The sequence below is a fragment of the Cherax quadricarinatus genome, chromosome 7, assembly GCF_038502225.1.
Source record: "Cherax quadricarinatus isolate ZL_2023a chromosome 7, ASM3850222v1, whole genome shotgun sequence".
Taxonomy (NCBI): Eukaryota; Metazoa; Arthropoda; class Malacostraca; order Decapoda; family Parastacidae; genus Cherax; species Cherax quadricarinatus.
In genome coordinates, this window is record NC_091298.1 from 28,222,159 (window position 1) to 28,235,554 (window position 13,396).

A 13,396-nucleotide genomic window follows, 5' to 3' on the forward strand; every position below is an offset into this window, starting at 1 on the left:
AGCCATCGACGCCTCCTCAGCCATCAACGCCTCCTCAATCATTAATGCCTCCTCAACCATCGACACCTCCTCAAGCACTGCTGCCTCCTAAACCATTGATGCGCCTCTTCACCCATCGACGCCTCCTCAACCATCAGCATCCTCTCAACCATCGATGCCTCCTCAACCATCGATGCCTCCTCAACCATCGATGCCTCAACCATCGATGCCTCCTCAACTATTAGTGGAGTTTTACAGCTCCTCTGACTCAGAATAAAAGTTATTTCAAGTTACCACAATCAGTTACATCACTTCAAACTTCATCTCTCCTCCACAAAAGGTAAGTTAACTTATTGTAATATTACTGTATGTACAGTGGCCACAAAAAAAATCTATACATTAAAAATTTTTGGATAAAACAAAAAAATGCAACTTAATGTATGTTCATGTACGTATTTTATATTCACTTTTTAGCTTCCAACTTGTACTTGGTCATGTTACCATTGTTCTTTATCACCATCTGAAGTCGCCTGGACATCGAAGTGGCGACGGTGGAGAAGAGGGAGGTGTCCATGTTGATCCAAAGCTTCTTCAGTACCTCCTTCAGGTCTGTGCTGTTGGTGGGTCGAGCTTTTGCAGTTTCATTTTCATCACATGCCAGGCATTCTCAATAGGATTTAGGTCAGGGGGAATTGCCTGACCACTCCAAAACATTGATATTATAGTCCTTGAACTTTTTCACTCCTTTTGACTTATTGGGCAGGGGCACCATCATGAATAAAAAAAATCACACTCGTGAATGTTTCGAAATGTCAGCATGTGGTCCCTAAACACCTCAATATAATTACTTCCCTTCATCATAATGTTCTTAGGAAGAAAGTATAGTCCACCTCTGCCCATACATGTATAACCACTAAAAGCACCCCAGACCATAACACTATCAGGATGCTTCACTGTCTTCATGGCGTACCACGGGTCATAACTGGACATACCACTTGGACGACGGATGGTCTTAGAGCCACTTCTGATGAGCGTGAAGGTACTCTTGTTGCCGAACATCACCTTCTGCCACTGGTCTGAGGTCTAATTCTTGTATTTCTTGCAGAACTGAAGCTGTTTCTTTTTTATGGCTTCAGTTAGCATGGGCTTCTTGGCGGCACGTCGAGCAGGCATTTTCAGGTCCTTTTGCAGTCAGTGCTGAAAGGTTTGCACTGTGACGTCTCTCAGGAGTGCAGGATGCTCATTCTTGAGGTCTGCAGCTGTTATGGCAGGATCCGATAACACTTCCCTCTTCAGGATCTTGTCTGTGCAAAGAGAAGTCTTTTTGGGGGCTCCAGACCCCACCTTCCTAGGTGGTACAATGCCAGGTGGGAGTGAAACAGCTGCTTTCTTGAGGTTGTAAATTGCCATTCTAGTCACTTTCAGGTCTACGGCTGCACATAACAGACATGCCTTGCTCTGACAGGGTGAGTGCACAAGGCTTATCTACACTTGAAAGTTTAGTTTGACCCATTCTGATCACTTGGAGCTGAGATATAGCATGGCAAAGTTCGTGTTTGAGTGAAAAAATGGGCAATGAGTAACAACGTAGCAATCCTCCTTCCTCATTGATCTCTGGAAGAGCACTGAAGCGTGGGGTGGTGGGGAACGTTGGAGCAAGACCGACTCCAGTACACTAAGCCACCACAAACTCCGCCCACTTATGGCGGAAATTCAAGTGAAATGTATACACCAAAATCTAGTGCATAGATTTTTTTTGCATTACAAATGTATAGATTTTTTTGCAGCCACTGTGCTTACTTTTACTTTCAACTCCATTAGCAGTACAATACAGTGCTATACTGTTAAACTGATTACAATATTCTTAGTGTGGTAGTTCTGGAACTAATGAACCACACCTGCTGCTTCCAGCCTTTGCCCACTGGTGGGAGGTGTCTGGTAGTTCTGGAACCAAGCTTTCTCTGGCCTTCATTCCCTGGTGGGAGATGTCTGGTAATCTGAATAGACCAGAATCACTGTTTTTGGCCTTTCTTCATTAGCAGGTGTCGTCATGTGGTCTCTGGAACCAACAAACCAAATCTGTTAAGCCTAGATTTCGTCTGTTTAATGCTCATGGAAATTAAATTTGGAATTTGGAATAAATGGACAGTCGGTTTTCAGAGACGTGCATCTATCCCTCCCTTAGTCTGTTAAATCAAGGGTCACTCTATTAACTACTTCAAGGTTAGTTTTACTAAAAAAAAAGTTCATATGGGTAGTGGTTTTTAATATTTTTAATGTTAACCATCAAATAAATACACTTACCATCTGACTTCCGACCGAGTTCGGTTCCGAGAAACTGGTCGTAAGTCGAAATGGATGCAAGTCGAACTTTACTACTGAATATCAACATAACATTTTTGTAATGACTTTATTTTATTGTTTTATTTTGGTATTTCATGCTTTACTTTACTTTTTATGCTGTTAGTACTGTATATACTGTAAGGTTTAGGATTGTTACGAACATAGTCAGTTGGTCCCTGGGTTATAGTGCTTTTCGTAACAAACTAACAAACTTAACACGTCTAGGGGTCTTCAATAGTGGGGGAAAAGGAATTTCCTTGGTTTCTGTTTAATTTATTAATAACCATAGCCACTTAAATCCACTTTCTCATATATTGCACTATGAGTAGAACACTTAAATCATCACAGTACTAGGATATGTATTTACAAATGGCTCTGAGCAAGTCAGGAAATATCAATATATGTACATGCCCAGGCGTTGCACTAAGCCCTCTACACCACAGAGGCTTGATCACTTGGTTTCACTTTCTCTAAGAGCTTCTCAATTGCCTTCTCCAACCGTGATATGTCTTAGCAATGAGTTTCCGAAAATTCCTGGTATTTTCTTGGGAGGCGAATGTTGGTCTAGAGGTGGACACTTCCCTAGACCCTTCCTGGTCCAGATGAAGGTATGAACTGAACTCAGTGAGGCTTTACCAGCCCACTTTGACTCGGTCGGAGCAGGGGTTGAGCAGCTCAAATCACCTACTGGTGCTTGGCCAGGTTGCACCAACAGTTGAGACTAATTAAACAACCTACCTATGTACAAAGCTAAGTAATACGGCCAGATAATATTATAAAGTCGAGTAAATCCATTTTAGCTACTAATGGAATTACTCCTGAATATAATATTAAGTGAAATAGCAAAAATAACATGTAAATGTATACCATTGTGATAACAAGTAGAAACAGTCTTCTTAAAATGAAATAAAGGGTGTAACACCCCCTCCACATGACCAAATGTTGCACTGACAATAGGACAAAAATAACCCTGTATCTTTTAGATAGTAGAAGAACTGAAATACCAAAATAGCAAGACTGGTATACATTTCACCGCCAATTCTTCCCAGACAATCTTCTTCATATGTTCTGAGGGTATTCAAGGAGGATATTGTTTAAACGACAGACATCCGCCTCAACAGAATTGGGCTTTCTCTCTTGGCCTTGATGTAAGGACACAGCAACTGGTCTCCAAGCTTCATCCTCCATAACTAAACTGTAAACAGTACCACTCATTCACATAACTGTAGGCAAAAAAGGAAACATTAGGCATAAGTTAGAACAGGGGCATACTGGTGCAACTGGTCTTAAGGGCGGGACAAAGCATCTGCTATTACATTATGTTTACCCTTTATATGTAGGATTTTAATAGAAAAAGGCTGTATTCTAAGGGCCCACCTCTGTATTCTGGCATTCTTAGCCTTCATGGTATTAATGAATATCAAAGGGTTGTGATCTGAGTATACCGTAATCTGATGAGGTGACATTCCCAAGTAACCTCCAAATTGCTCGAGGGAGATAACCAGGGCTAGAGCTTCTTTTTCTACAGTTGCATAATTCTCTTTTTGTGGCTTTAAGGTGGAGGAATAATAACATATCAGATGTAGAATATCAGAGGAGTGGGAGGACTACAGTAGTACTGACCCAACAGTATAACTGCTGGCATCTATATGTAACAGGAAGGGAAAGTTAAAATCAGGACTTTTCAATACTGGAGAGGAGTTCGATAATCGCTTTAACCTATTGAAAGCCATATTACATTCCTCAGACTAAGCGAATTTGATTTTAGAACTAGTTAGCGCGAAAAGGGGGGCGGCTACGTGTGAAAAGTTAGGGCAGAATCGTCTATAATACCCAGCCATTCCCAAAAATCTCTGCACCCCTTTTCTGTCTCTTGGTATAGGAAAGTCTGCAATGGCTCTCACTTTTGCATTGATGGGTGCCACCGTCCCCTGACCTATACAGGTGTCCCTCAACATTCGCGAGGGTTAGGGGATCAAGAGCCTCGCGAATGTTGAAAAACCGTGAATGTTTGGTGCCCCAATATATTGTAGGGAAATATAATACAATACTGCTTCCTTAACTTGTTGAACCATGAACAATCATAAAATACATGAAAACGTAAATTGTACTAAATATATACATGTTATTCTTTAATAACATGTATGTTATTAAATACCACAGACTCCACCACTGCCTCCACCAATGCCTCCACCACTTCCTCAACCACTGTGAGTCCCTACTACCCTCCCTCTGACCCCCGCAACTGGCAGCCAGCCCTCCCACCACTCAGTGTGGTGAGTGTTTTGTTTGTTCATTATTTGCTATTAAACTACAGTATAAATAATGTAAACACATTCATGACTGCATATTGGAATGGCTATTTGAACAGTTATTGGATGGTGACATCATGTGTTTACTCTTGAACACAGCAAAGAATCAAACATTTCTGCTACTGCTAATAATAACAATAGTAATAATAATAATTATAATAATAATACGATATAATTGAAGAAGGAAATTGTACAAAAATATGAGGGAGTGGTTGACACATCGTCAGTGTGGCTTTGTTTATGCTGGAGTGAACATTAGTCTCACTGCTCTTCCAAACATTTCACAATAATTCAGCGGTTGAGGCAGTGATAGAGGCAGTGGTATTTACTAACATATATGCATGTTATAAATAATAATAGTACGTGTTAATATTAATAACATTTATAATAATAATAAATGTTATAATGTACTATTATTATTTATAACATATATGTTAGTAAATATCACTGCCTCTACCACTGCCTCTATCACTGCCTCAACCACTCCAGTCGCACTCAATCTACAAGCACCAAACAACGAATTATTGCGAAATGTTTGGAAGAGCATGGAGACTAATGTTCACTCCAGCATAAACAAAGCCACACTGATGATGTGTCAACCACTCCCTCGTATTTTTGTACAATTTCCTTCTTCAATTATATCGTATTATTATTATTATTATTATTATTATTATTATAATTATTATTATTATTATTATTATTATTATTATTATTACTACTACTATTGTTATTATTAGCAGTAGCAGAAATGTTTGATTCTTTGCTGTGTTCAAGAGTAAACACATGATGTCACCATCCAATGCCTGTCCAAATAGCCATTCCAATATGCAGTCATGAATGTGTTTACATTATTTATACTGTAGTTTAATAGCAAATAATGAACAAACAAAACACTCACCACACTGAGTGGTGGGAGGGCTGGCTGCCAGTTGCGGGGGTCGGAGGGAGGGTAGTAGGGACTCGCAGGTGGCGGGAAACTTGAATATGATTTGGCGGCTGGGAATTTGGTGGCTGGGAATTTGGCAGTTGGGAATTCGCGAATGTGTGAAGCCCGCGAAAGCTGAAAACGTGAATGTTGAGGGAGACCTGTATTGAACCCCAAATACTTAATCCTTGCTTGTCCAAATTTGCATTTGGCTAAATTGATGGTAAAATTATAAGCATCTAATTTCTTAAAAAGAGCCTCCAGACAGACTAAATGTGAACTCCACTCGTCACTAAACACTACTAGGTCGTCGAGGTAGGCTTCAACCCCCTCAAGGTTATAAGTAAGGTCATTCATGAGCCGCTGGAACGTGGACGCTGTGTTGCACAACCCGAATGGGGTAACCAAGTAGTTGAACAAGCCCCCATGCGCTGTAAATGCTGATATGTCCTGAGCGCGGTCTGTCAGGGGCACTTGATAGTAGCCTCGCAGTAAGTCCAGCCGGCTCACATACTTGGCTCCGGCAACCCTGTCGATTAAATCATCTACCCTAGGCAAAGGGTAACCATCAGGAACTGTGACGGAATTCACCTTTCTATAATCCGTACACATATGATAGGTACCGTCTGACTTTGGGACTAACACACAAGGCGAGGCCCATGGGCTTTTGCTTCGTTCAATTAGTCCATGGGTCAGCAATAAGTCGATTTCCTCCTTTAGAGCTTGGTGTTTAATGGGGCTTAAGCAATAAGGGGACTGCTTGATAGGCGCAGTTCCTTGGACATCCACGTCATGTGTCCCCAACGTGCAACGCTTAGGTATATCTCCAAACAATGATGGGTACTTCAAAATCACATTCTTCACTTCTTTGGCTTGGTCACAGGCCAGATCTTGTAAGAAATCATCCAGGGATCGTAGAACTTGAGTGTTTCTAAGACGGACTTCTATTCCTTTGGATCAGTCCTCTAAATCCTCTGCTTCTTGCTGGGACTCTAGAAGAATGGCAGCGGTCGGGGCTAACCCTCCATAATATCTCTTCAGTTGGTTAACATGGTATGTATGGTCTGATTTCTTTTTCCCTGGGGTATGAACCAGGTAATTCACTTCACTTAGTTTTTTAATGACTTCCAAAGGTCCCTCATATCTTGGTTTCAGTGCATGTCCGGGCATGAATTTTTGAGCCAGTACTTTATCTTCGATGTTGAAAGAGTGAGAGTCTGCATGTTCATCATATCGTAGTTTCATTTTAGCCTGGGCTTTCTTCAAGTTCTCTGCGGCTAGGTTCCTCATGAAAGTGAGGTGTTCCTGCATCAAAGCCGGGCATACCTGAACTGACGGAGTACGTCTTCCTGTCCATACATCTTTCAATACTGCGAGGGGTCCACATACCGTATAACTATATATTAACTCAAAAGGGCTGTACCCTAGACTTTCCTGCTCGCTTTCTCTTACGGCCAGGAGAAGGAAAGGAATGCCCTCGTCCCAGTCTTTACTGAATTGTTCGCAGTAGGAACGCATCATCACCTTCAATGTTTGATGAAACCGTTCCAATGCTCCTTGGGACTGGGGCCTATAGCTCATAGCGAGGATAGATCTTATACCAAGGCATGACATGGCCTCCTTGAAGATTTTTGAAGTGAAGTTTGATCCTTGATCGGATTGGATCTCACAAGGCAGCCCTACCTGAGAGAAAAACTTTATTAAAGCGCGGACTGTTGCGCTAGCATTAATTTTCCTCATGGGGATGGCCTCGGGGTAATGGGTGGCAGAATCCATTATAGTGAATAGGTACTGATTTCTCGCCTTGGTCCTGGGGAGTGAACCTACTCAATTGATGATTAAACGGGAAAAAGGCTCTCCATCTGAGGTGATAGGACAGAGAGGAGCTGGAGGTGGGGTATGAGCAGGTTTGCTGATGGTCTGACAGACCCGGCAACTGCGAAGATGTTCCACCACGGTTTCCCACATTCTAGGCCAAAAAAAGTATTTTGACAATTTTACCATTGTTTTCCTTACTCCCAGATGTCCTCCCATTGGACTATTGTGGGCGACCTCCAATGCAAGCTCACGATAAATCCTAGGTAGGATTAATACATGCTTGGCCTTGGCAAAAGATGCCCCTGAAGAATGTCTTCTGGTGGATTTCTTCATAAGTATACCACTACTAGAATAAACACAGTCCTCTAGTTTCTCGGCCTCTTCTTCCGTTACCACAAGCTTTCTTACGTTCTCCAACGAGGGGTCTTCCATCTGTGCTTGGATTAGATCTTCAGGTCTAAACTTTTTAGCACCTAAAGAATCTAAAGTTGAGTCTAGCCCTGCAAACACAGACGTCGCATCCTTGGGCCACTGGGTCGCACTAAACAATAGGTTCAAACCCAGATCAGCTTTGTCCTCTTCTTCCCCTGTTGATTCAGAAGGTAACCTGGTCATTGCCATGGACCTAGTGACAACTCCCAGCGGAAATAATGATAGGTCCTTCCTATGAGCCTCAACCACGGAATTCTCTCCAGAGGTATTTTCTATCACCAGAGGTTCTTTCTTGATTCCTTCGCAGCTTAGGTCATTTCCTATCAGTAGGTCAGCAGACTTGATAAGAAATCCTTCATCTGATATACCGACAGTCGCATATCCTTTATAGCAACCCAGGTCTAGGTATATCCAATGGAGGGGAACTCTAGAGATGGCTCCTCCATAAGCCTCCAGAAGTGCATCTATCTTCATATAAGTGCGGTCAGATAAAGAGAGGATTCCCTTTTTTAACAATGTCAAGTAACTCCCCGTATCCCTATAGGTTTTAAACAGGTACCACTTGACACTCGTCAATACCAGCTTTTCCTTCTGAAAAATATGGGCTCATTGCCTTTTCAATTTCTTGCCCTGAGATGGCCCTCGTCTCTGGTCATCTCGGTGAAGTGGTCTTCGGTCCTGCCAGCCCTAGATCCGTCTGTAGACATCCCTGCGTGTGGGCTACTGAAGACACCATCCGCATAGGAGCACCGTCTCGATACTTATTTTTCCTATCCCTTTCTAGCTGATAACATTGGTTTCTCACATGACCTCCCTTTTGGCAATATGAACAGGACAAGTTCTTCCTGGCTTTATACACCTCCCGGTTCTGTTGTGGTTGAAACTGGTCACCATTGCACGGCTTATCCAGGGTTCGAGAGGTCACTGCTTCTAAAGGAAACTTTTGGCGAGGTTCTGTTCTTGACTTAACTGGTCGAACCTTCTGGCCGAATTTTACTGCTTCCTCTCTGGAAGTTCTATCACGGATCAGCTGGCTGGAGATCTCGTAGCGATCAGCCAGTGCAGCAGTCTCCATCACATCAGGTGTTGGATGGTCGATCAGGAACTTCCGCAAATCCCCAGATATAGAATTATAGAAGTCCTATTGTAGTATTAATTGGGTTAGGCTGCTTACAGTGTTGCTTTGTGAGGCTCTTTGCCACCTCTCGAAAGCTACTTTCTTCTGCCTGGAGAAGTCCATCCAGGTTTGCCCTGGTAACCTTTGCAGAGTACGGAAGGCTTGCTGGTAGCTCAAAGGGAATAGATCATAGGTCTCCAGTATGACCTTTTTGACGGAATCATATTGTATGTACTTTTCGTAAGGCAAAGCCGTGGTACATTCTTGAGCTTTACCAGTCAGCGTCATATGCAACAAGACAGCCCAGAATTTTCGGGACCACTGCATAGCTCAAGCCTGATTTTCGAACGTATCGAAGTACGTGTCCAGATCAGACTCGCAAAACTTGGGCACCAGAGATGCTGCTTTATGGATGTCGAAAGGATTTCTGGGGGCCTTAGGCCTCACAACTCCTTCCCTTTGCTGCTGACGCTCGTAGAGTATGGTGTCCCTCTCGAACTCTTCCGCATTCAGCTTCCTTCGTGCTTCTATTTGGGCCATCTGTAAAATAATAAGGCGCTCCATTCTTTAGAACTGGCTTTGTAATATGGGCCCAGTCGGTAGTGGAGGAGTTGGGGGATACAAGTTTTCCCATCTTTCCTTGGGTCGAGCACCTGCGCCGGATGTTTCTAGTGGACCAGGGTCGGAAACTGGGTGATTAGACGCCCCAATTTCAGCCATCTCTCCCAGAGATGTCAGCTTACCAGCAGCTCCCTTTGATTCTGGCTCAGCCACATCACCAGAGGGTAGGGAAGTTGAAAGGTCACCAAGATCAAGTCCTTCTGCTGCAAGTGGTCGGTTCAAGTCTTCAAACTGAGATATTAGACTTGCCTCATCAGTATCGTCAATGTCATCCACCTCTCCTTGTTCCAGAAACAGCACGTTTCTCAAAATAGATCGAGTGGTCTCGGTGGTGTAATATTTGTTATACTTCACTCCTAGGCATACGGCAATTTGCCAGCACTTCTGAAGTTTTAAAGATTTCAAATCCTCCAAGGTTAACTCACATATAAACTGCTGTATTTGAGCCTCTATAGTGAACTTTATGGGTACCTGAACAGCAGCTCACTTTTATGTAATTGGCACTTACTTCCAAGGGCTGATATTTCCTCCAGTACCTTGGATCAGAGAGCAACTCCCGGACAGGCCCCCACTTTGTTACGAACATAGTCAGTTGGTCCCTGGGTTATAGTGCTTTTCGTAACAAACTAACAAACTTAACACGTCTAGGGGTCTTCAATAGTAGAGGAAAAGGAATTTCCTTGGTTTCTATTTAATTTATTAATAACCATAACCACTTAAATCCACTTTTTCATATATTGCACTATGAGTAGAACACTTAAATCATCACAGTACTAGGATATGTATTTACAAATGGCTCTGAGCAAGTCACGAAATATCAATATATGTACATGCCCAGGCGTTGCTTTAAAAACTTGAACACCACATTGCATTGCTAGAGCTCTTACATATGGTTCACTTTGCACTAAGCCCTCTACACCACAGAGGCTTGATCACTTGGTTTCACTTTCTCTAAGAGCTTCTCAATTGCCTTCTCCAACCGTGATATGTCTTAGCAATGAATTTCCGAAAATTCCTGGTATTTTCTAGGGAGGCGAATGTTGGTCTAGAGGTGGACACTTCCCTAGACCCTTCCTGGTCCAGATGAAGGTATGAACTGAACTCATTGAGGCTTTACCAGCCCACTTTGACTCGGTTGGAGCAGGGGTTGAGCAGCTCAAATCACCTACTGGTGCTTGGCCAGGTCGCACCAGCAGTTGAGACTAATTAAACAACCTACCTATGTACAAAGCTAAGTAATTACTCCTGAATATAATATTAAGTGAAATAGCAAAAATAACATGTAAAAGTATACCATTGTGATAGTAACAAGTAGAAACAATCTACTTAAAATGAACAAAAGGGTGTAACAAGGATAAACACTGTGTACAACACAAACACTTGTTTATTTCCCAGAAATTTGGCATAAAAAACATGGTCATAAGTCGAGTTGTCGTATGTCGAGCAGGTCGTAAGTCGGATGGTAGGTGTAGATATTGTTTATTTCTCTGGTACAGGAAAGTAATGAAAAAATATTTCCCTGGTCACCTTCTAGTACTGATTTTTATTGTTTTGAGGAGAATGTCAGTTTATTGGATCTCATTAGGGATGATAGTAAAACACTCTTGATCCAAGGAATTGGAATTATCACACCCCTGGATAAAATCCAGTCATATCCCATTTCCCTGGTGCTGTATGACTTGTATGGATTAAGTGCTTCCATATAACCATATAATTACATTTTGAAAGCTCAGGATCCTTCCTGATGTTCTAATTTCAAATTTATTCTACATATTTTTCTAATATGTCAGAAGTAATTTATATATGTTTATCCTGTTCAACTAAACCCTGCAAACATATCTTATATCTAAGAACTAAAATAAGCACTAAACCTGTATGGGTCACACATGCAAACTTCAGATGAGTGTGTTGATTCCTTCTGTCACAGTACTTATAACTGCACATTTGCACAGCAGAAATGATACCCCAATAGCCATGCATAAACTCTCCTGCCTAACTATCGTCGGAAATTGGCTTAACCCTTGTACTGTCGCAACCCCAAATCCTGAGGTGTCTTCTGGCGTCACAAAATATTTGAAAAAAAATTATTTTTTCTTATGAAATGGTAGATAATCTTTTCCCGATGGTAATGACACCAAATGTACATAATTTGATGGAAAACTTACAGAATTACGCTCTCGTGAAGATAGCAACTTCGGTGATATTTACGAATCGGCGATTTTGCCAACGTTGAGCTCTATTTTCAGCTAATTCCATTGTTCCAATCAACCAAGCTCATAACTATTTCTTTAGAACTCCATTTGTTCTATCGATTGAGTACAAGAAACTGCCCATTTACCGATTTCGACTATCCAATAAAGTGGTCAGAAATTGGCAATTTAGCCAATTTCATGCAAATTAAAAAATATGCTAATTTCAAAATAGGGTCCAGGATGAGCAATGCAAACATTCCTGGCTCTAAAATAACATTTTCTTTGTTCATCAGTCACGTCTCCAGGCCCCTCTGATATTACTCTTGCTTTCTATTTTGAATTTTGAATCTAACAAAACATTTATTTATTTATTTATTTATTATAAATTTGAGCACACATACAGAGGTACAAAAAAATACAGATAAGAGCAGCATGCCAAAGCCACTTATACTATGCATAGCATTACGGGCTGGCTTAGAATTAACTTAAGATTAACTAAGCAATGATGAAGTCAGTGATAGATTTATTGTTATGCAGACTACTGCAATATTGTAATAATCGTATAAATCATGTCAACCCATTCATGACTGCATATTAGAATGACTAGTTGGACATTTATTGGACAATAACATCATTTGTTTACTCTTGAACATCAGCAAAAATCAAACATGTCCCTTACTTTGAGCTCCATTTCAAGGTCCTTTTCATAGTAAAACCAATCAAAATCACCTCTATTTCTATAATATGTTTTCCATTCTATCAAATGTGACTATGAAAACGAGAATATAACCATAAAAACTACATAAAAATACACCTCAAAGTCGGCATTTTAATCCAAAAACACAGTCGGAGTTTTTTTTTTTCTCATGCACTGCGTGCTGCAGGATTTTTTTTATATGGTGCTCACTGACCACACAGACCCATTCTCTCACATGTGGGCCTACCAGCTTTCTCCTGCTTGATTTGAAGCCGCTAGAATTTTTGAGTATACATACGTCAAACACACTGGCTCATAAGACGTATATATACGACTGAAACAGTCAAAGGGTTAAAGCACAATGTTGGTATGTAAACGTCTAATGATTTTTCAGCACTGTATATATTTTTCCACAGTCACAGATAATATCCAAGATATAGTTTGTGACAGTTCACTCGATAAGTTTGTTCTTACTCTTTCCAATACCTGCTTTGTACTGTACACCTCATTACTTGTTTAATTCTCTGCTCTACACTTTTTTTTTAAGGAGATTCAAGCAGACATACACACAGACATAGAGACGCTGACAGAGACGCTGATAGACGCTGACAGACACACTGACAGAGGTGCTGACAGAGACATTAGGTGGCCCATAGCTCAATCGTTAGCACACTAAGCTCCCACACTGAAGTCTGGAGTTTGAATCTCCTTCAGTATGGCTGGAAAACATTAGGGATATGTTTCCATAAGCCACCTGCTGTCCCTGTTTACCCATCAGTAAAATGGGTACCTGGGAGTTATTAGACTGGTGTTTGCATCCTGGGACAAAACTGACCTAATTTGCCTGAAATGCTCTGCATAACAAGGGGCTTTCTATATAGTAGTATGTCAGCTAGACATGTATACCATGTACATGTACTTGTAGTAAATAATGATATTACAATGGACCCCTGGTTATTG